General features: G+C 42.3%; 1 long non-coding RNA gene across 2 annotated transcripts in view; it reads left to right on the top strand.

Annotated features, from left to right (window-relative positions):
• Window positions 1-4,951: 4,951 nt before the first annotated feature.
• The window catches only part of LOC134933084 (uncharacterized), an 89,630-nt gene continuing 71,403 nt past the window's right edge, over window positions 4,952-23,178 (top strand). For both annotated transcript variants that reach the window (XR_010179599.1, XR_010179600.1), the window contains exons 1-2: window positions 4,952-5,095; window positions 22,765-22,928. This is a non-coding gene — a long non-coding RNA (uncharacterized LOC134933084). The remainder of the gene's footprint in view (window positions 5,096-22,764; window positions 22,929-23,178) is intronic.

Raw genomic sequence — 23,178 nt, 5'->3', positions numbered from 1 at the left:
AACCCATATGCCCAGACCTGTGGGTCTCCTTGTAGCAAGGAAATCACTATGCCCACCCGCTGAATCTCCGACCCAGAAGACTGAGGCCTAAGCTGGAAATATGGGCCCTCATTCCGAGTCGTTCGCTCTGTATTTTTCATCGCATCGCAGTGAAATTCCGCATAGTGCGCATGCGCAATAGTCGCACTGCGACTGCGCCAAGTATCTTTGCTATGAAGATAGTATTTTTACTCACGGCTTTTTCCTCGCTCCGGCGATCGTAATGTGATTGACAGGAAATGGGTGTTACTGGGCGGAAACACGGCGTTTTATGGGCGTGTGGCTGAAAACGCTACCGTTTCCGGAAAAAACGCAGGAGTGGCCGGAGAAACGGGGGAGTGGTTGGGCGAACGCTGGGTGTGTTTGTGACGTCAAACCAGGAACGACAAGCACTGAACTGATCGCACAGGCAGAGTAAGTGTGGAGCTACTCTAAAACTGCTAAGTAGTTTGTGATCGCAATATTGCGAATACATCGGTCGCAATTTTACGAAGCTAAGATACACTCCCAGTAGGCGGCGGCTTAGCGTGTGTAACTCTGCTAAATTCGCCTTGCGACCGATCAACTCGGAATGAGGGCCATAGCTTGCAGCTCTCCTTGAAACAAAAGAACTGCGAGAGATCTCCAGAAAAACGATCCGGGAGATTTACTTTCGGCTCCTTAATCCCTGAAGGTACTGCTGCTGCGGGAGCTCCGCCAGCGGCCTGCGAGGTGTGCATTTTAATGGACAAATCATTAATTTGTCAAGTCAGGACCTGCACCTGATCGACCACCTGTTGCAAAGTATTTTGAGGGGTATGCTCCATATTCCCACAAAATTTCAACAGGAGTATTAGGCTGCTGAATATGTTATGCACACCAGTGCCAGCAGGAATGTACTGGTGTCTGAACGGAGAGGGATGCAAAACAAATGAACTCACAGACAGACTGGGGAATATGACATTACGTACACAGAAGGTGATAGGGTAACAAAATAAACACAAAGTGAACAGAGAAGCCCAAAGGCTAAGAAACTGGGTGTCTCCCTAGTATTAGGAATGCTCAGATGGAAAGAAGCGAGATGTAGTGATTTAATACGTAGAGAACCCAAAATGCTGTTGCTAAGGGCAACAGCAAAACCCTAAAGGGTTACCAACGGGTGTGGCAGTAAACTCCTTGGTCAGAGATGGAATAATAGACACAAGGAGAGTCTCCACAATCCTAGTCCTCACTTGCAGTGCACTGGTTCAGCTTACTGCCACTAAACTGACACCTGAACACCTTGCACAGTGAGAAAGGATTTTGGCAGGCAAGTCTGAGAATACAGCCGCAAACTTGCTAGGTTCACAGAGTAGCAAAAGAACCCCAGCAGGTTAAACGACTGACTCCAGTCTTACTGCTAGGTCTGGATTGGCAGAGTGTAATACCAAATCCCAAGGCCTATTTGCAGTAAGCAACAAACAAATACAAAGTTTACACAGTACTAGCTAGCTTTCAGGAACTGACTAACCAACAAAGATTCAGCAGCATCTGCCTAACCTGAGAAGAGGGTTTATATAGCAGGTGCTGTCCACGCCCCACTCAGACCTCACAGACTGTGAGCACAAAAACCAGCACCGGATCCCCTGCCGTGCACAGAGCCTGTAACCACTGCACAGCAAAAGACCCGAACCGGAGTATCAGCTACGCTCAGGTTACTCCGCTAGCACTTGTCTCCCGGTTGCCATGACGACGTGGCAGCACAGAGCAGGAGACCCTAACAGGGGCATGCAATTTGCTCTTGAATTAAAAATATTGGTGTTAATTACTTACAGTTGGAAGAGGTCTGCTTGTATAGCGAGAACTGGTGCTGGAACTGGAGGCAGATAAAACACAGCAAGTATGGATTGCTGACATTCACTAAAACCTGCAACGTGGACCACCAACTAAAAAAAATTGCCCACCCATACTGTATGGGATTAGATTTTCAGGGACGTTGTCCTTTGGTCTTATTTAGGTTTTCCATACTAAAGGTGTGTACACACGGTAAGATATTTTCTTCCGATTCTGACTATATAGTCAGAATCGGAAGAAAATATAGTGCAGATCGCAAGGTGACAGTCACCTTGCGATCCCGATCCGATGCCGATGCGCGGCCCCGCGCGGTCGGCATCGGAAGAAAAAATAGGCTGTGCAGGCAAGTCAATCCTGACTATCTCTATAGAAGAGATAGTCAGGATTGAAATCGCACATAGCCAGCATCGCAAGCACAGTTATTATGTGCTTGCGATACTGGCTAAGTGCCGACCCGGCCCCCTGTCGCACGGTGAGAATCGGATAAGTCTGAATCTCACCGTGTGTATGCACCCTAAGGGTGTGTACACACGGTGAGATAAATCTGTAAGATTTTGACTATATAGTCAAAATCTTATGAAAAGTTAGTGCATATCTCATGGTGCTAGGCAGCTTGCGATACAGATTCGATCCCGTGGGGTCGGCATCGTAAGGCTAGATAGACTGTGCAGGCAAGTCAATCTTGACTATCTAGTGTACTATCTAGTATAAAGTATAGTCAAAATTGGCACTTAGTCAAAATCGTACATAGACAAAATCTCAAGCACAGATAGTCAAAATCTGTCCTATCTGTGCTATCTGGGCTCTGGGGGAGTTCAAGGGAAATCGCATAGTCAAAATCGAACATAGCAGGGATCTCACCGTGTGTACACACCCTTAGGCTTGCCATACCATCCCTTTAATCTGGACACTCATGAATTACACAGGTTCTATGGCTAATTAAAACCAGGTGAAATGCAGGCTGAATTAAGCCAGCCAGCCACAATTACAGTGTGACTCTATACCTGTGCATTTTGTTGCAGCTCTACCTGATGTGCTGCATGCTGATTTATGTTCAATGAGATTCCATGCACTTGTTGACACCATTATATATTTACGCTTCCACTAGATCAGAAAAAAATGTCAATGGCAGCTTAGTGCAATGCGGCTGCAGCAGACTTGGAGCGTGATTAACGATAGTCATAGGAAAAAAGAAATTATTGACAGTTACACATGCCCTTCATTATCCAACTTAAAATACTGGCAGGGTTTCAACTAAAACAAATCCACTCCTTTTTTGGGCCAGGGCCATATATCTATGTAAAATGTATTGGTCTGTTTGTCTGTCCAGTTATGCATTCAGACACCCCCTGCACGATTGGGATGAAAACAAAGCGAGGTGGTCCAGTTGGATCCTGGCCAGGTTTTAGGGGGGTTAGGGTCCCAGTTGGACCTCAGGGCGGAATGCATCAGTCAGAACTTTGACCCAGGGAGCCTGTTTTGGGCCTTCCACTGGATGGATTTAAAAGAAAACGTCACAGAGTGGTAACATTGGATCCCGAAAGACATACTAGGGGGTTCGGGTCATTTGGACCTCATGGCGGAATGCGCCGACAGAACTATGACCCAGGGAGCCTGTTCTGGGGCCTTCACTGGGTGGATTTGGAAGAAAACATCAGAGTGGTAACATTGGATTCCAGAAGACATACTAAGGGGTTGGGGTTCCAGCTGGACCTCCCGTTGGTGTACGCTGGCCAGAACTCTGACACAGGGAACCTGTTCTGGGCCTTCCATTGGATGGTTTTGGATGAAAACTTGAGTGAACTGTAATAACTGACAGAAATAACCATAATTCAATGAATTTACATAACTGGCAGAAATGGAAGTGGGAAGACAAAAGCTTTGGAACAGCAACATTGATAACAGAAGGAAAACTTTAATCCCATCTCACAATGGGAAAGTTATTACAAAACTGAACAGAAATAAAAGCTGGGGATCAGGACACCCCAAAAACAAAAACAATACTGGGCAGCCACCTCTTGGGTGTGTTGGAAGAGCTGCTAATCATTTTTAATATGTTGACAGTTACATCCACTTAATTAACTAAAATCTGCAAAATGTTATTCTCACCAAACTTCCAGCAGTATATACTGCTGCACCTGTGTATAATGCACACATGCACCCTTGGGTTCATATATTGTGTGTAAATCTGGCTCTGGTACTAGACAGTGCCTCCTGAGCCATTTACCTCACTGCATGTCCCTGATTCAAACACACAGCACCAGCCATAATCTTTCCTAGGGCACTAGAGTGGTCAGGGCTGGTTTTGGTACCTACATCCCATTTAGCAAGAAACGTAAATAACTCTCCTGTTACAAAGTTTATAATATCCTTCCCCATAATACTGTATGAAATATTCTGTCCACATATTGTACGCATTTATATACTACCAAGAAAATCTGCCCCTTCATTGGGCAGATTAGCTCTGACTAATTTGGGTTTCTCTACAATATTCTGATATTTGTGGGAATTTGTCTATTTTTATTGGACAGAGGCGGATGAAGGGAACTGTTGTCATGCAGTCCCCCCATTTTTATTTCTCATACACAGTAAGAGACAGTTCCCACACTCCTCAGTAGTAGCATGCAGGAAGTCATATTAACCTCTTGTATACCACAGAAGGGATGCATGGATAAGAATTGGTTAATAGATGTAAGATCCTTTCAGTTTGCTTCATTAGTGTTCCCAGACAACTTGCTGGCACGGACTTGATTTCACTCTCTCTCTCTCCTCTGTTTCTCTCTGGATTTGTCCCTCCCCCCTACTCTGTTTCACCCCCCTTCCCTTTCAACCCTAATGATTCCCACATGGTTCTTGGTATCTCAGCCAAGCCTCCTAGCATTGTCTGAAAACTCCAAATTTAGAAGAAATATGAAAATTGTCAAACAGTCAGTCCTTAGTGGGTAAAACTGAAAACCTCCTAAACTGTCACAGGTCAAGGCAAGAAAAGGAGGGGGTGTCACATGACTACACCCCCAACCAATGGCATCCCACACCGACCTGACAGATGTGCCTTATAACAGCCTGGTCTCTCTTCCCTTCAGCTCATATAAGGTAATAGAAAAAAGGTCTTTTCCCCCAGCTGTTTAGAATCTAGTGCAGGAGAGCCCCTCATCTGCGGACCAGCGCACTTACATAGGCTCATTCTCCGCTTTTGCAATCCAGGGTGAGGAAAATGACAAATTGCAAGTAAGCCATGGAGAAGGTAAGTACTCATTTCTGCCCATTACACCTATCCAAGTATAACTTTCTAATTATTATTTAATTTTCCAACTGAGTCTTATACACATAACCAAGTGCATTCACCCTGAAATACACAGTACACTTGTCAAGCGGCCCAGAAGCCTTTTCTTAGGTTGCTCTACGAATAGTTAAATATGTGTTTGGCCATGGTGTAATCATGCTTAATTACAGGGAGAGACAGGTACAACTGCAGCCATATAAAACTACACAGATATATAAGATAGAAGTTGTAAAGCTTTAAGTTCAGAAAAATATCATTACAAGTTATTGCTGGCCACTGAATCTACGAATCGCTACAAAGCCATACATTATCCAGAAATTTGTCGCTAATATCATTTTTTAAATATCGATTTGAAAAGCTGAATTGTGTTAACTGCCAATTACGCTAGGTAAAATATATATATATATATCTGCTTGGATATAGATGGCTTTGGTGAAGATTTGTATTCTCTTTCATGTATCTATAGGCTGTGTACAGTAGGCATTTAAAAAAATATTTACAGTGAGTAAACTATACACACACACGGCTGGCACTCAGGTGAGGATGAAAGCAATTAGATAAAGCGGTTTGCTGAACAGTCAACGTTCAGGACCATTTATTCCTCCTTCCTCAGGACATGTGTAAAATAGATGCAAACCATGAAGCATACTGAAAAGTGCACGCTAATGACATCACAGATAGTTCGCTTGTTAATAAACTGTATTTATAGCATGATTGAGATATATCTGAAAGCATCACCAGTCATTCCTCATGGTGTTTTGTAACGCAAGGTGATTTTATTTTATAGGGCTACCTTTTACATCACAAATGCCCAATAATAATCATTATCTCACATGACTCTGTGATATAAGTCTTGCTTTCCTCTCTCTATTTTCTGTAACCACAGAATCATCCTCTTACACGCTTACCATGCTTTGTCTAGACACTTTCTGTTCCAAGCCCCAGAAATGCTGCATCCCCTCATCTGGCGCTGTCTGGAAGGCATCAAGTGTTATATCTGCAATTTTCAAAGTATGTTAAGAGTTCCAATATGCCTGTGCAACACAAAGTACAATATAAAGCCTGAGTGTTCTAAAAGGGCCACAACTGTTCTCAGTGTACCTGGTATAGGGAACTTTGCCTTAAGAAGCAGATGTTGTATGAATGTGAAAGATGCTTTAGCATCTATATAGATACGTAAGGGAGAGATGACTGCTTGGCTAGTAAACCTCACAGCAGTGTATTTGGTTATTTCAGTATTAATGTAGGAAGAAAGCCTCTGGGGGGAAAACAGTGTATATCCAAGTTTTATATACTGCACAGCCTCACAGGTTGTCACATTTCTCCTATTCAGCATTAGTTAAATGCTGTGCTATATACTGCATAGTAGCAAGGTCACCATGCTACCAAGCATTATCATGTTTCCTCTGCTGTAATTTATGGAGAATTGCACAATGACATTTATGACAGCACGCAGGATAAGACATAAAAATGAGTGGGACTTTCTCTCGGCTAGTGTGGCCCTGACAGGCCTGCCAAACCTCACAGCAACTTCCTGTCAGGAGTGGGACACGGTTTTGGCAGCAGAGGGCCAAGGCAGCTGCTCCAGATGTGACCACTTTAACCGCTGGAAAAACCCTGAGGCTCTCACCGGCATACTCTGACTGGCGAAGCTTAGACATGTTCTCTACACTTATATTCTTAAGGCTAAAAGTGTATGTGCTTCTCTCAGCTGAGCTTGCACTTGATACATTTTGAGTAAAGATTAAGAAAGTTGCATTCCTTAGACCAGTGATGGCTAACCTTGACACTCAAAAGAAAGTAGGCCTGCAAGAGAGCAGGACAAAAGAAGACTAAAAGTCTGCCTCGGGTCAGACTTTTAGTCTTCTTTTGTCCTGCTCTCTTGCAGGCCTACTTTCTTTTCAGTTCATTGAACTAATTTCCCGGGAGCACCACCAACCCAATGCCATAGGTATTACACTGATTGAGCCTTTATGTTGGTCTAGACACTATTGAGCAACTCTTAGTGAGTTGAAATTGTCTGTGGTCACTTTCCACAGGTCTAGTGCGGTTTCAAATTCTTTTGTTTAACCTTGACACTCAGCTGTTGTTGAACTACACATCCCAGCATGCCCTGCATCAGTTTTAGCATGGCCAAATAACAAAACTGTAGCAGGGCATGCTGGGATATGTAGTTCAACAACAGCTGAAGTGTCAATGTTAACCATCACTGCCTTAGACTATACCTGTGTGATCATATATACTATAGCAAGCAATCACTGCAACTATTCAATTGGCTGCTTAACTCATTATCACCATTTTTTGGCAAAAAAAACAAAACAAAACAAAAAACAACCATGTAAAATGTAAGTTATTAGACTTCCTACACATAAGGGGTCTATTTACTGAGCCTTGGATGGAGATAAAGTGGACGGAGCAAAAGTTCCAGCCAACCAGCTCCTAACAGTCATTTTTCAAACGCAGCCTGAGACAAAGCAGTTAGGTGCTGATTGGCTGGTACTTTATCTCCATTCATTTTATCTGCATCCAAGGCTTAGTAAATAGACCCTTAAGCTTTAAATGTTTGATATTTGATACTTTCCTATATGTAACAGGATTGTTCAGAAACAGCAAGTAACCAATCAGAGACGGAATGTCTGATAATAGAGAGCAATAGCATATAATACTAACATACATAACAAGCATAACAATATACACCATGTCCAATAGTCTATTTTAGGTTTCATTTTGGCCTAGGACCATTTGTTTACGATATGCTCTTTCATAGTGAAAAATCGTCAAGATTGAATGATTTTTGTGTGCTGTATTATTAATAAACAGATTTTTAGCCTGTATCTCTTTACATTCAGGAGTTCGTGCACACATAGGTTCTCTTTACTTAGCTTTGGAGAGAGATAAAGTGGATGGAGAAGAACTCTGGGACAGATGTACTAAGCCTTGAAAAGTGATACATTTCACAGTGATTGAGGGGTCTATTTACTAAGCCTTGGATGGAAATAAAATGGACGGAGATAAAGTACCAGCCACTCAACTCCAAACTGCCATTTCACAGTTTGGGTTTGAAAAATGACAGGAGCTGATTGGCTGGTACTTTATCTCCATCCAAGGATTAGTAAATAGACCCCAAAGTATCAGCCAACTACCTCCTAACATAATTATAACAAGGCAGTTAGGAGCTGATTGGCTGATATTTTATTCTGTCCACTTTATAGGGGGGATGTACTAAATGGAAAATGCGGTAAACCCCTGTAAACCGCATTTTCCTAATGTACTATCCTCCGGCTGCCAGGCAAGCACCGCAGCGGGGTTCGACAGCTTTTGCTGGTGATACCCCATAGAAGCCAATGGGCTTCTCTCCTCTGTGTGAGGGATCCGATCGGATCCCTACCAGCATGTCTCGCGCCCACCCCGTGCATGTGCAGACTGACTCCGGGGGCTGAATCCCGTAAGTCAGGCTGCCACTGCGCATCGCGGAGGACAGCTCTTATTGGAAGAGCTGTCCTCCGCAATGCTGATCGCATATGTAAGTACATATGCGATCAGCATCATGGCGTTGGGCGGCGATGTACATTAGTACATCCCGCCCTATTTCTTTCCAAGGCTCTCTCCACTTTATCTCTCTCCAATACTTTATCTCTCTCCAGGGCTCCATAAATGGGTAAATCTGTAGATTTAGTGTGATTTTTTCCTGTCTCTCCACATGTTGGGGCGCTACCACAAATCTTATTATACAGGGTACTTACTAGCATTGCTGAAATCTGCAAACATACATTTACCTGCAGAAAGTGGCAAATCAGCAATTTGCTTGTATATTTGAGGGAAATTAGGAAATTCAAAAGCAAGTGTCTTACCATGGGTACACATTAGGCAATATATATTGTTCTGACACTGTGACACAGATCGAACTATGGGGTCTATTCATGAAGTAGTGAAAAGAGTGGAGAAGTGAGACAGTGGAGAAGTTGCCCATAGCAACCAATCAGCTACTACGTATAATTTCATAGAATGCACTTGATAAATGTTATTTCATTGCTGATTGGTTGCCATGGGCAACTTCTCCACTGTCTCACCTCTCATTCTTTTCACTGCTTCATGAATAGACCCCTATATATCGTACACATTGCCAGGTGCGTACGGCCGATCATGTGCAGCCGCATCAGGCGTGTTGCACCCCCATTGGGACAACCCAGGGATGACGGCATGCATTTCAAATGTGGCGGTTAACGTTACATCGCACCGTCATCCACCACATCATGCAGTGTGTGTACAAAGGCGCAATGTATCATTGCATCGTGATGCTCTACCACTGGGTACACACGTCATCCTAGTGTATACCCGGCCTAAGTGTTATGGTTTTAGTGTACATTTACCTTTGACAGTGTTAGTAAATAATCCTTTGTGTTAATAAATGCATAGAATGATTTTGTAAAGACTTCTTTACATTATTGATGTTCTCTCAAATAAGGATGTCGTAAGCAGCCCTGCAACGTGTCTGGTCCAGCTACCTTCTAGTGAATCAATAGCCTGGCTGTAAGGTATAACCCCAGGTTATATATGAATGGTAATGCAGCTGCCCCTAGTACATATCCTGTACTGCATTCATTGGGAAGTGGACTCAAAATAGGCCTACTGACCTCTGTAAGGGCTGCACGGGTAGTACTCATGGTATGGACTGCAAATAGTGGATGAACCAAGAATGCATGTTCTAGTGTCCATGGGGGTAATTCAGACCTGATCTCTCGCTAGCTGTTTTTTGCAGCGCTGCGATCAGATAGTCGCAGCCTACAGGGGAGTGTATTTTATCTGTGCAAGTGTGCGATCGCATGTGCAGCCGAGCACTACAAAAAGATCTTGTGCAGTTTCTGAGTAGCCCAGGACTTACTAAGCCACTGCAATCACTTCAGTCTGTCCAGGACCAGAATTAACGTCAGACACCCGCCCTGCAAACGCTTGGGACACGCCTGTGTTTTTCCAACCACTCCCAGAAAACAGTCAGTTGACACCCACAAACGCCCTCTTTCTGTCAATCTTCTTGCGATCGGCTGTGCGAATGGATTCTTTGTAAAACCCATCGCACAGCAACGATCCGCTTTGTACCTGAGCGACGCGCCTGCGCATTGCGGTGCATATGCATGCACAGTTCTGACCTGATCGCAGCGCTGCAAAAAACGCTAGCAAGCGATCAGGTCTGAATTACCCCTCATGATCTGTCACGTACACCGGCCATAGACAAGGACAGGCAGAACTGGCTTCATATTGGTGTGCTGGGGCAGCTTATATCCACCTCAGTGTACTCTAACAGGTCACATTAAGTAAACAGCAATGTACTTGTGAAATTGTTACACGGTAAAGTTGTCTTAAGTGCAAGTATCACCAAAATCAGGGGTTAAATATGTAAGAATAATGGAGTTATAACAACACAGAATTCCCATTTACTGAATAATGTATACACTGTACTGAGCACTTACAGGTACATTTATTAAAGCTCCTAAAAATTTTAAGTGGTGATGTTGCCCAATGCAACTAATAATATTCTGTATATCATTTCTCTATTGCATCGTAGAAAATGATAGACAGAAACTAATTGGTTGCTATGGGCAACATCACCACTTTCTATTTTTAGAAGCTTTAGTAAATATACCCCTTACTGTGCTCTCTGCTTTGCCTCCTCTGATACAGACAATGGAAAATGGGCGGGCATTTAATCCTTGGCTGCGCATACACTCACTTGCGTACAAGCCCATGTGAGGCTTCCAGTTACCCCAGCAGGGCTTCTCACTGGACTTCTGCACAGCTGTGGAACAGCAGGCTGGGCTGTATTAGTTATGCCATGTGTGGGATACAAACATCATTCATTTCATTATTAGCGATCCTTTAAAGGAATAATAGCATAAAAACAATGAACTATGATTCTAAATTTAGGCTAATATCCAGTGATCAGTTACAACAACTCATTGTTTGCCACAAGTCTACATATATTTAATTGCAAACCCTACCAAGTATTGGAAGAATGCCAAATTGCTCCAAGATCTCTGTACATTGTTCTAGCAAATTGCATTGAGCAGTGTATCTGATGAACAGCAGAATAGGATTTGGTCTATTTAGCAATTACTGTATGTCACACAAATGCTTTCCCATGGCTGTCCAACTTTTGGAACCAAATACCCTCTTTGTTTCTTTGATGTTTCATACAGGTTACAGTACATTTATTTTCACTAAGTACTACAACTTTCAGTATAGCTTTTACATAGGAATGCATAATGGCTTTCTTTATGTGACTTGGTCTACTTACTAAGCTCTGGATGGAGATAAAGTACCAGCCAATCAGCTCCTAACTGCCATGTCACAGGCTGTGTTTGAAAAATGACAGTTAGGAGCTGATTGGCTGATACTTTATCTCTGTCCACTTTATTTCCATCCAAGACTTAGTAAATAGATCTTGGCTTCAATTACTTAACTATAAGGTAACACATGGAATTAAAACTAGAAACTAGTCAAAACATTAAAACGTAATTGGTCACTATTATTCACTTTATAACTATAAAGAATAAACCGCAGTCGCACTAACATGCCACACCTGTCTGTTTACTGTGTACTGTAATTGTAATAGCAAATACCTGCCAGCTACTAAAGAATACAATTCTTAACTTAGTAATTTCTGCAAGTTAGTATACCAATATATGTGCATATTTTAGACCTTTTATAGTGAGATTTAACTGCTATTATATTACTTTGTTTCTTCCGCTTTTCTGTATACACTGTGTAAACAGGAAATAAATACAGCAACAGCAAATAAACCACTGGAGTTTTTTCCCCCCAGCATACTATGCAGCTGCCAATGTTTGTTTTGTTTTTCTTAAATGAACTCAATCATCCGTCTCTGAATCCAGGTTAAGAGAAGTACAAAGAGGAATTCCCAGAACAGGTTAATAGCAAAGAAATAATTAATTAAGGAACTGCCAATAAGTATTGATTCCAACAAAGTGGGAGCAATTAGTCTCTCAGTATTAGGTGTGCATCAATATATGACTCTTTCCTTTATAAAGGGTAGTCGGGGAAGAATAATGTTCTGCAGATTTCTAGAGAGTAAATGTAGCAAATTGTCTGGAAAGGACTTAAAAGTTACAGAATAAAGGTGTTACTGTCATCTTGAAAGTTTCATTTTATAGGTCACTACATTCAGGTGTCCTTTCTTATGGTAAGATGAATGATACTGCTCTCACATCGCAAAGCCGAGTCCCACCCAGGAATTGGAAACGGGTCCTTCCCCGGTGGGATTCGGCATTGGACCCTGAGAGATGACATCATCTCCGCGCAGCCTCTCCCTATGCAGTGAAAGGGCATCAACTCGGGAAACCTGTTCACATTGCGCCTGACCCGGGAATAACCCTTCTTATAACCCAGGTAGAATTACAGGGTCAAGCAACCCGGGATTTCTGTAGTGACCCTTTCACACCGCACAGCGATCCGTGTCGACCTGGCAATATACGGGGTCGATACCAGATTATTTGTGCAGTATGAAAGGTGTATGAATGAGCCCAAAGTGATAAGTGAGCATATTGCATGCCACAAATCCCTGCCCTCCCTAATCTGTAGTTTCCATTGTCAGCACAAGTAGCGTACATGGTTGATGATCACCTGTTAGCCCCAGTGAGTTTCTGAATGCAAGTTCACTTACTAGACGTAGGGTCCTCTACTCGACAGCTTCCCTAAAGCTCAACACAAGATTCCCCCAGATTCCCCTTGTGTATCAGCTTCTATAAAGCTGCAGCACAGCCTACTCTTTGGTCTGGTGCATCTTAACAGGGCAGCTCCACAGACCTCCTCAGTCACTGTGAGTATCGAGACCATCATTTACTCAAAGGGGAGTCCCAATGTATCTGGGCATTTACTCAAAGGGGAGTCCCAGGGAGTCTCTACCAGTGTCGGACTGGGGCATAAAGGGCACACTGGTGGAGTGCAGTGCTAGGGGACCATGATTAGGGGTGTGGCCTGCCTTCAGAAGGGGTGTGGCCAACCACACCAGATGTTTGGCTATCCAGTAGTGCATGGTCTGGGCCCCTTGATCATTATATATAGCAGATACTGCTGGTCCATACATGATAATGTACCAAATTAATAACAGCAATGTCCTGTAGAAAACACACCATAGTCCTGTGCAGTATAATGTAACATATGTATAATGTATAATTCAAGTCTGAAACCAGATCCCTAGAGGAGGGGTGGGCCCTGTACCCCTGTGGGCCAGTCCAATCCTGGTCTCTACTGCTCTAGTGTGGAACAAGTGAAGGTGTGTAATGCCACCACAACAGAACAAAACTACCAGAACTGTATTATCAACCTAAATGTAACATATAGAGGAAGAGATTTATCAAGGCTTGGAGAGGGATAAAGTGGAGAGAGATAAAGTACCAACCAAACACCTCCTGGCATTTTTCAAACATTATGGCCTATAACATGACAATTAGAGGTGGAGTGGTTGGAACTTTATCTCTCTCTAAGCTTTAATAAATACCTCCCTCCCCATAGGCTGATGTCTTATCACCTCTCATCACAGTGATAAAAAGAATTGATCACTGTAGTTTAAGAGAAGAAGTATGGCTGAACAGTGGATTTATACATCTGTAGAGCAGTATGGGCTGGCATGCTGCCTTTCCTGGCCAGTAGAACCTATCTAATGTGGGCAAATTGTTGGGAAATTATTTCCCGATAAGTAAGATTACAAAATAGTGTACACTCAAATAATCTGAATTTACTGAGCGGTGATTCATCTAGTTCAAAATGTAAGCAGGAAATCCTGATCAGATAAATGTTTCCCTCAGAAAATTGGTTATGTTAGCATGCCTGCTAACAGTGACTGACATATACAGTACTCCCACATGCAAACTACAATACCACAGAATATAATATACCAAAATGGAAAATGTGATGTTCATCAGAAAGGATTCTTGGTAGTGGATTAGCAATTAAGTGGAAGGCCTGCTTTAGGTAACTTTATTTTTTAAGGACAGTTATTGTATTTTTGTTGTCTTCAGACGCTAGAACATATATACTGTATAGATGATGTTGTATAGAATAAAAGATGAATAATCAAATCTTCATAGATGATAAAGTTATTTGATGGTTTATTTTCAGTTTATACAGTATCTGTTATAAGGCCGAAAGGCAGGTTCAGTAGGTACATACACAGAGCATAGGTAGGCAATATGTGGCTGTCCTTCTGTTCTTACACTACAAGACACACGTTGTTTAAGCCTAATATTGAGGAATGCAGTGATGGTAACACACTCGCAGGTAAGATAAACAGATGAAACAGGCATTATAGGAAACAGATTTACAGGCCTTCCTACGTGCCCCCTTTCATCAGGTACAAAATGCTCTGCTCCTGCTCCTAGTATTTATGATGTCCGTCACCAGTGTTTAACTACTTCACTGATGAGAACATACAACTTAAGAGGCAAGTTCAGGAGCAGAGCATTTTGCACCTGATGGTAGGGGTCATGGTGGAGGGTCTGGAAATAATGATCACCATTTCAAGTAATGCATTTAACCATGAGCCATAGTAGGTATTTGGTACAGTAGGCATGACTCAGCAAAGTTTGTTCCCATAAAATTCATGTTTGGGGTCTGTGGTTTGGAATAGTCCATAACTTCCTGCTGTTCCCATCACTGGCCCCACAACATGCAAAGCCTCCTCTCACATGCTCTCTGACCTCCCATTTCTGTTCATTTGTTTTTATCCCATGAAGAATGTAACTTGTAAACAGAGCAGCTAAGTGTCTGTGTCACACGCTCCCCATTTCCTTTACAAACTAATTAACCCTATTCTGGTAGCCCATGTGGAAACTTGGGAACTAGTCCAGTAATTCCATAACTCCCTGACGTGCAAACACGTTCTCCATTGATGTTACAATTATATCTTCTTCTAATGTTTAACTATGTGCATTAATACTAGTACAAGGGGAACTAGACACCTCTCCTAGCAGTGTATAAGTGGGAGGAACTTTGTGTCCAGCTGAGAATATAGGTGATCACCGTGTAGTTAAGTGGTACACAATGTTTGGACTGTGACTGAGCTTAGAAACTAGGCTTTGTGATGAGGAAATACATTATAATGTACTATAATTCACTTTAGCAGCAAATGTGATTATTTCACTTATCCATGTATTGGTACAACCAGAGAAATATACATACAACGTCATTATCAGAAGCTTAAGCCAACTTGCAGGACAAAACCCCACAAGGAAACACTGCACCTTATGAATTAAGAGCCAGAGTAAGAATCCATGGTTCTTTGAATATTCTATTGCTTTGAGGAATAAATGAGCTACTGTATAAGAGCAATTTTAGACATCATATACTAATTGTACTAGGGGTTGCATTAATGGCCACATGGACCTGGGGGCTGAAAATGATCAAGAGCCTATTGTGAGAAGACAAAGAGTTGTGGCCAGTGACCTATGGATGTGTACACCTAGGGCTGGTGTAAGGTTTCCTGGCATCCTAGGCAAACCTTTAGCCAACTGCCCCCAACCACCACCAATACCCACTTCCCAGCCTTTCAGATGAAAGTGTGCCTTATTAGTTCTGTTCCACAGCCACCACTTGCATTACGTACAACAAGGATGTTTCTTTCAGAGACATCCTTAATTTTGTGATACGCAGACTCAGGGTCACCCCCTCAGATCCTGGCGCCCTAGGCAGCTGCCTAATGGTAGAGCCTGCCCTGAACTTACTCCCTACACTATCAGCCCCAATGTCTTTCTAAATACGTAAAAGTAGAAAAACGTCATCATTTTGAAAGCAAATTAGAATGCAATTTTAATATTTATGTCCAGCTGATTGGCTGGTCATCATGCTGTGATGATGAAGGGCCTGTTTTTATGTGGAGGCCTGGAGCTGTAGTCCCATTTGCCCCATTGTCAATCTGATTGTACTGCACTGTGGGAAATGTAAATCATTTATAGCTAACAAGTAATAATGCTAATTAAATAGCAACGGGCAGGAAGGATTCAAATTTAACAATTTGTCTTTTTCCAAATGACAGCTGTCATAGGTGCTCAATAACCAGATGAACATTACTGAAGATACAAGCAGCAATGTGTATACTGTAGATCAGGTATCTCAAGCGGCAGCCTATAAGGGGCTAGTTTAGGGCCGTAGCCTGGGACACAGGGCAGACAGGTATACAGGTATCTCTGCTGAAAGTAGGACTTGAGCAGAGATAAAGGAGCTCATGGTGAGACTTGCTGTATATTCCATTTGGGGAGACCTTATTGTGTATTGCAATCACCATATGCTGGCAGCATTAAGTAGTAATTATCATCATAAGTGAATGTTAAAGAATAAAGTGTTTAGTAGAAGAATATCCACAAAGGAAACCTGTACAGTAGTAGTCCATGGCTTGAACACTTATTGCCTAGCGAAGCTTTTATTGAACTACAACTCCCATCTTGGTTCTTGCAAAACAGCTGAATAGCTGTAATAAATTACATTTGGAAAACATTTAGAACTGGAGACAGAAAGCAGAGCTTGGAACTAGAATAGGTGACTATTTAAACACAGTGGTGCATAGGCATACGATATATAATATATTGATCAAAGGAAGAAAAGTCTAAAATACTGAGACTTTAAACAGGAGTTTTTGCAGTATATAGAGATTAGTGTGTATTTATAAAAGCCTCTCCCAGTGATGACTATTGCTGTGGTCATCCTGCAGTTCTGCCCCATACAAAGCATAAGGAAGTCTATTTATCATGGATAGCAGGGGTACCAGTACCAGTGAGGTGTGGTGGGGTGAGGCAGAGCCTTTCCTGTCATACTAACATATAAAAATATAGTAGAAATATCTTCTTTGTATTAATCTAATAATTTTTAGAGTCAAAACTCTGGAGTAAAAAGTCTATGACAGGTGAGGCAGTCTCTCCTCCCTACCTTGTCCACACATCTCTGATCAAAACTCACCAAATATCTAGGAGTTTATACTGCTGCACCTGTGTATAATGCCCACATGTACCCTTTGGCTGATATATTGTGTGTAAATCTGGCTCTGGTACTAGCCAGTGCCTCCTGAGCCATTTACCTCACCGCACGTCCCTGACAAGTACCACCACTGTTCTCCAATTGCTAATGTCATCTCAGAACTTCTATGGGGTCAGCTGAATCAGGCAATTCATCAGCGATATTATGGTGTACATTGCATCTGTCATTGGGAACCAGCACAGCCAGAAAGACTTTGCTTGATCCCTGCTTGGTTGAATTTTTCTTCCTATGGCAGAAACCTATGTATTGCTGCAATGTATGATATACAGATTTAATTAACAAGGAAGGGGGTTCCTGGTAAAATGCAGCGGTATATCATATGTCGCAGCGATACATACGTTTCTGCTGTCCCACTGCCACCAATAGTAAATAGACCTGGGACTAATTGTAACAGCCTGCCGGCTACCAGAGGTGCGGGACTTTGTGAGAGCGTCCTAGAGTATCATTTTTTTCCACCACCCCTAGCCCAAATGTTTCATATTGAGAAATTCATGGGAAGAAATATTGTGTTTATATATGATCCTTAGGGTCAGTTATGTGGTGAGGAATGGGATTCACTTCTGTTTATCCACATATTTTATCACTGGAAGCCACAAGCGCTGGTTTTGCTTATTGACCATAAATAATTTTACTGATCCTGGACAATCAACCCAAGGCACCCCTGCCAGTGCCCCAAGGCATGCCAGGGTGCCACGGCACACAGTTTGGGAACCACTGAATTATACACTTTTATCCTTCAACTGATCACATTATTTAGGAACAATGAATTCAGTCTGCATAGATGAGCGGAGATGTAGTAAGAATGGGATGCAGTCAAAATGGCGGCTGTTGGGATCCCAGCGGTCAGGAGACCTTGCAGACAGTATTTTTGGCAAATGGGATGCCGCTGTTGAGATACTAACAGCCGGCATCCCGTCAGCCGGTATTACATACAGAATCCATAAGAACGACAGACAGAACGGATCGTCTGTTATAAGAAACATGAATTTGGTATTCCCAACAGTAAAAATGATTTTTTTACTAACAGAATAAATGCTTTCTATTTACATAACATCAAAATCCCGATTTTATGGTATGTACACTCTATATCAGGCATTCCCAACCACGGTCCTCAAGGCACACCAACAGTGCAGGTTTTAGTGATATCCAGGCTGCAGCACAGATGGTTAAATCAAAATAACTGAGCTACTAATTAAGTCACCTGTGCTGAAGCCTGGATATCACTAAAACCTGCACTGATAGCGTGCCTTGAGGACCGTGGTTGGGAATGCCTGCTCTATATAGTAGGTTAGTTTTTCAATATATTTATAACAAGACAGAAAAAACTGCAGGAGAAAGTAAAATTTGTTCAATTGTTCTTTCATCATCACTTTTACTAACACTTAGACGTGTGCAAGGTGCTGCAGTTATCCAGCACACAGATATTGCCAATACCTCATACCTGCCCAAGGCTTTCTGTATTTCTCATTCTCTCCCAATAAACCCACACAAGAATCACAGCAAAGAAACAGCACATGCCCCCAGCAGGCTGGCTTAGTGCCGAAGGGAGATTTGGACTGTTTGATGTACTAAGAAACTGCCTCTTACCATAAAAGGAAGAGACATTTTTCTTCAATCCCAATCATGGAAAAAGAAAAAGCTATTTTTAGATGGAAGTTTGGTTGCATCACAGGAGCCGTGATAGTAATCTACTGTATAGCCAGGGCAAGACACATTAACGTGCTAACATACATTATATACACTCTGTAGTCTACACATGTGTCAGAGGGCAAGATGTCTAGACCAGGACCTATTATGTATTTTCTTATTGCCATGTATTATGGCCAACTAAAAGCACTTAAAAAATACAGCGCATACAGTGTGAAGCAGAACAATACACCAGTTTGCTTTGTTTGTATTTAGCTGAGGATTAACAACCGGCATACTGTACATGAGAATAGAAAAAACATTTTGCTGCTCATTTAGAACTCGAAGCACATCACATAGGACACATCTTATGTCATTTTTACCAAGTGTCCCTGATTTGTCCCTAAATCCACAGGTTCTTCTACTAGATCAAAATTGGGTATCTACATTGGAGCTTTCTTCCCAGAGGGGAGATGTATCAAGTCTTGGAGAGAGAGAAAGTGAAGACGTTTCCAAAAGTAACTTATCAGCATCTAACTGTCATTTCATAGACTGTGCTTTGGGCAACTTGTCCACTTTCTCTCTCTCCAAGGCTTGATACATCTCTCCCCGCATGTCTACCCATGCACACATTATACTGTACCAGCAATGTCAGTGCTATACATATTGCAGAAAAACCTCATTTCTCTCAGGGACCACACTACCAGCCATATTGCATAGCCCTATTACCGAGGCACATTACACATGAACCTGGATAACCAGAAACATTTCTTGCTTTGGATATCCAATTGAATCTTCCATTTGATGTGTGTAGGGGTATCTAGCACTTCGAGAGCCTTTGCATTTACTAAAATGTATAGAAGTGATGTATCACACTAATCTGCAGTCATTCAGCAAGTAGGTGAAATGAAGGCTTCTCATATGTGTACCATGCTGCCACAGTACAACTAGGACTGCCCACCACGTCTGGTAAACTAATCACCAGATCATTCAGGGGCAGGGGAATGATGTGCTGCTATAACTCTGTGAATATGGAGGTGCTGACACTGACTGACAAGTGATTCCAGCACCTTTCTTGAGCCTGGCCTTTACCAGGCAACATGTGCTGTAGACAGGAGTCTATGTTGCACTTCTGATAAGCCAGCACTGCCCAGTCGTATTCCAGTTTTCCCACTGTGGGTCCATATGTATAAACATCATCATTGGCTTAACAATGTACCTGTGATTGGCAACCTAGTCTACAACATCCAACATATATAGAAATGTGCATTCTAGTGTTTTGTCTTTCCTTATTGGTGTGATGTGCAGTAATAATAATAATTTTATTTATGTAGCGCTCTTTCTCCAACAGGACTCAAGGCGCTTTACAGACAAGCTATGTCTATTTTATTTTACCCAGAAGTCTGCTGTGATACATGTGCTTTTCTTTGGATTAGGATACACATGCACAAACCTACAAATACATAAATAATGTAAAATGTTGCATGTAAAAAAAAATTTTGTAATGTAAGTTACAGACTGGGACAGCACTTTGTACCTTCTACATGGTAAACAAAGCTGATGAGGTTACAAGCCTGACCTCTGTAATAAGGGGAGTTCTGAGGCCTGTTGCAGGGGATTGTTGGAAATACTGAGATGTGACAGCGGCAAAGCTCAGTATCTCAGTTAATGTGGTGGTTGAGTCTAATGATGATCCTTTTCCCCAGGGTGGAAAAGACGGGAACCAGCTGTTGCCCATCTGCTTAGAAACATTTTCCCAAAACTTTAAAGTTGGTAAAAATAAAGACACATGAGATCCAGCCTCTTATACAACTCCCCCTTTATTCCTAATACAAGCTATGACCAAGGGGTCAAACCTCCAGGAAAACACTCATCATCCCCAGAGACAAGAATTGGCCAGCATCCAGTTTTTGGAGGGAACCTAATTTAAAGTTCACAGAGCAATATAAGCCTGATTTGGTCACTCCTTCAAATACCACTGATATCACGACATTGTTTGGCCTTGTAAGGATTTCAGGACCATGATGATGTATATGGAGCCCTTTGAGATGTCTGAAAAACAGCTAACTCAGACCTAATAGAGTACTTCCAATTCCTGGAGCAGATGTGATGAGAGAGATGGAGAGGAGCCAACTATCCAATGAAGAATGTTCCCTTATTCCTTCCAGATCCATCAGACTCTCAATCTTTAGACGACTACTCAGCAAAGGAGCCTCTAGCAGGGACACTGCTTATCTGGAATTACATTAATATTTACAATAAAAATACACAGTTTGAGCACAGTACTAGAATAACACTACACATGTGAGACCCTGTGGAGGAGGCTCACTTTAACAGTGGGGTAGCAATGCAATAGATGTTGCAGTAGTCACTAATATAGCATCCGTGCCCAAGTTCTTTGCCTTTAGACCGTTACTGACCCTCTCCCCAACACTAATGTGCCACCTGCAGTGGTAACCTTGGTTATTTCTCCCCAGACCTTCTGCGTCATGTGTGAACCATTATGCATAGCCTACCTGTGCTTTCAGGCAGTTACCCCAATGGGACCCTTGTAATTTGTAACTTACTGTAAAATACTGCTGCCGACCAAAGACTAGGGGTCTGTTCATGAGGCAGTGAAAAGTGTGGAGAACTGAGTAGGTGGAGAAGTTGGCCATGGCAACCAATCAGCATTGAAGTAACATTTATAATTTGCATACTATACAATTGAACGGAGCAGCTGATTGGTTGCCATGGGCAACTTTCCACAGGCTCACTTCTCCACAATTTTCACTGCTTCATGAATAGACCCCCATATGTCTATGTTGCTACCGCTTAAGGTGCACATAATGGGGTGATCAGGTGGGGAAAGTTATTGGAGATATGTAGGTTGCTAAGTTAATATTGTCCTTTATATAACAATTGTTTTATACAACTGCATGCTAATACTGAAACCCATGGGGCATGATACTGTATATAACATTTTTCTCTGGGCTATTTATAACAACTTTTATATATTATATGACCATCAAAACATTGTGTGCTCAAAGATCACTAGCTTCATCCTTAAGATAGGCCATGCCCAGTGCATGGGGGACTGATTCAGACGTGGATGGAGTTGTTATTACTGCTGCTTACATAGAATAAGCTCTGATATGGTAATTGCTGCATTACTGACCCGAACTGTGTCCAAGGAAGCAGTATTAGATCTTCCTCGACACCATCTGGCGGCTTGCAGCACTTACTGGGATGTGCAAGCTGCCTGTCGCAGGGGCCAGAATATATCCATCCTCCAACCAAAATCCTGGCCTCGCCCCTCCCCCGCAGCAGCGGCAACACTCCCCTGTTTTGAAAAATGGAGCTCATCACTGCCCCCTCCCTGCTCTCCATATGGTAGCAGACTGTCAATCACTGACAGTCTGCTGCCGTCCTGTGTATGCACAAAGTACCGATAAATGGGTGAGGAGTGGTGGAAGTGTCAGAGCATTAGTGTTTGGGGTTAGGATCAACAAAAATAATAAACATAACAAATTAATCCATTTTGCGCAATTTCTCCAATAGGACTAATAGTGCCCAAGGGTGATTATATGTCTTTGTTTTATACCACTAATTAGATTATTCACCTATATAATACAGTATATGTAAGTATATTGTTGATTTGTTCATGGGTTAGAATAGATGAGCCATTCTTAAAATAAGTCCTAATTTAGCAGGTATTTGTTAAACCTTATCCTCTGTAGATACAAATTAGCCATAATTTCACATCATGGACTCATGTACAGTAGGTTTATACAAAAATACTCTGTGACTGTGGCCAATTATGGTTTGCTTGAGGACTGACTTAGAAGGACTGGACTAAGCCAATGGCCATTCACAGTAAACCTTACCGCACATCACAGCCTTTCTGCTTCCACATCCTTTTCACATCATTACAAGAGGCTAATTGTGCTTATATTATGCAATGTATCCTCTGTTTCTTGCAGGCATGATTCCAAAACATGTCCCCAGCAATCATGGAGGTGGAACAAAGCAGCAGCCATTTACTTCATGCTACTGTAGGTCTATTAGGAGGAAAAGATGTGGGTTTGGCTCAGACAGCTGCGGTGTGCAGTATAGCATTCCAGTCCTGTGGCAAGCAGGAGGCCAGGTGAGAGAAGGGGAAAGTATTGGGGGGGAGGCTTTTATAGCTTTGAATGATTTCCAAACATTTGATCCAAACCTCATTTTAACAGCTGGCGAATAAGACAGAGGAAATACCTTACACAGTTGTATATAATAGTATCTGTCAGAGAGCAGCCTATTTAACTCACAACTAACATTACTGCCAAGAGTCAGCCACGCAGGACTTGGCCTTTTTAAGACTTCTTTGTATTTTCAAACTAGAACGCTACTTGTCA

Source organism: Pseudophryne corroboree, chromosome 6, assembly GCF_028390025.1.
Source record: "Pseudophryne corroboree isolate aPseCor3 chromosome 6, aPseCor3.hap2, whole genome shotgun sequence".
Lineage (NCBI taxonomy): Eukaryota > Metazoa > Chordata > Amphibia > Anura > Myobatrachidae > Pseudophryne > Pseudophryne corroboree.
The sequence above is the reverse complement of the archived record's forward strand: the minus strand, read 5'-3'. Positions and strand labels throughout refer to the sequence as shown.